A 2,061-nucleotide genomic window follows, 5' to 3' on the forward strand; every position below is an offset into this window, starting at 1 on the left:
CCTTTCTCAGACACATGCTTTGGGAATATCTTCTCCTGGTGTATATCTTGCCTATTTTCTCCTCCTCCTCCTCCTCCTTTTTTTTTTTTTTTTTTTTTTTTTTGGCAGTCTCACGCTGTCACCCAGGCTGCAATACAGTGGCACCCTCATAGCTCACCGCAGCCTCGAACTCCTGGGCTCTAGCAATCCTCCTGCCTCAGCCTTCTGAGTAGTTGGGACTACAGGCACAAGTTGCCAGGCCCGGCTCCTATTTCTTTGCTTAATTGTGTCTTTTAATGATTAGAAGTTTTAAATTTTGATGATATCCAACTTACCAATCTTACTTACAATTACTGCTTTCTGTGACCTAAGACACCTTTGCTTTTGCCTTTCCCCCAAGTCACACAGATATCCTTCTAGGTTTTCCTCTAAAAAAAAGTTATGATTAAAGAAAAAAAAAAAAGAAAAGAAAAAAAGTTATGATTTTAACTTTGATATTGAGGTCTATGGTCCTTTTATTTATTTATTTATTTTTTAAAAGATGGGGTTTCAACATGATGGTCAGGCTTGTTTTGAACTCCTGACCTCAGGTGATCCACCCACCTCAGCCTCCCAAAGTGCTAGGATTACAGGCGTGAGCCACCACGCCCAGCCTTTTTTTTTTTTTTTTTTTTTTCTTTGAGACAGAGTCCTGCTCTATCTCCCAGGCTGGAGTGCAGTGGCACAATCTCAGCTCACTGCAACCTCCTCCTCCCAGGTTCAAGCAATTTCAGTGCTTCAGCCTCCCAAGTAGCTGGGATTACAGGCATGTGCCACCATGCCTGGCCTATGGTCCATTCTGAATTAGTATTTTTAGTATGATATTAAGTAGGGCTCAAGGTCCACTTTTGGACATACAAATACAAAGTATCCCAGTACCATTTGTTGAAAAGAATTTTCCTTCCCCATTGAATTGCTTTGGTGCTTTTGGTGAAAACCAGGTAACTACATAAACTGGGATCAATTTCTGAGCTCTTTATTATTTTTATGATCGTGTTTGTAGATTCTCAAACTAAAAGTGCACAATTCATTATTGTTGCTTTATAGTATGTCTCGAAATCAGGCAGTGTAAGTCCTCTTTGTTCTTTTATCATCTTGTTGTTGTTGTTTGTTTGTTTTGAGACGGAGTCTCACCCTGTCACCCAGGCTGGAGTGCAGCGGCTCGACCTTACCTCATTGCAACTTCCACCTACTGGGTTCAAGTGATTCTCCTGCCTCAGCCAACCGAGTAGCTGGGATTACAGGCATGTGCCACCACGCCTGGCTAATTTTTGTGTTTTTAGTAGAGATGGGGTTTCTCCATGTTGGCTAGGCTGGTCTCAAACCCGTGACTTCAAGTGATCCACCTGCCTCGGCCTCCCAAAGTGTTAGGATTACAGGCATGAGCCACCACATCTGGCCAAACTTTGTTATTTTTTGAAGTGTTTTGAGAAAAAAACACTTTGCATTTTTATATACATTTTAGAATCAGCTTGTCAACTTCTGTCAAAAATAAAAGATTACTGAGATTTTGGTCGGGATTGTGTTGCATCCACTGTATAAATTAACGTGGTGAGAACGGGAATCTTAAAAACAAGTCTCATCCTGAACTGTTTACTTATCTCCCCTGTTCTCCAGCTCTCCACCAAAATCTGCTCTTACTGATGTATATTCTGTCTTAGGTAGAGGACCATTATCTGCTGTCCTGTCTCACCTTGTAACTAGGAGACACTTTCAACTTCGCGCTCTTCCTTAGCCCTAACAGCCTTTAAGGCTGGCTGAATTTGCCCCCCTAAATCTTACTGGATTCGGCCGGGTGTGGTGGCTCAAGCCTGTAATCCCAGCACTTTGGGAGGCCGAGGCGGGTGGATCACGAGGTCAAGAGATCGAGACCATCCTGGTCAACATGGTGAAACCCCGTCTCTACTAAAACTACAAAAAATTAGCTGGGCATGGTGGCACGTGCCTGTAATCCCAGCTACTCAGGAGGCTGAGGCAGGAGAATTGCCTGAACCCAGGAGGCGGAGGTTGCGGTGAGCCGAGATCGCGCCATTGCACTCCAGC

Source organism: Sapajus apella, unplaced genomic scaffold (assembly GCF_009761245.1).
Source record: "Sapajus apella isolate SASKATOON/1434 unplaced genomic scaffold, GSC_monkey_1.0 scaffold31, whole genome shotgun sequence".
NCBI classification, from domain to species: Eukaryota; Metazoa; Chordata; class Mammalia; order Primates; family Cebidae; genus Sapajus; species Sapajus apella.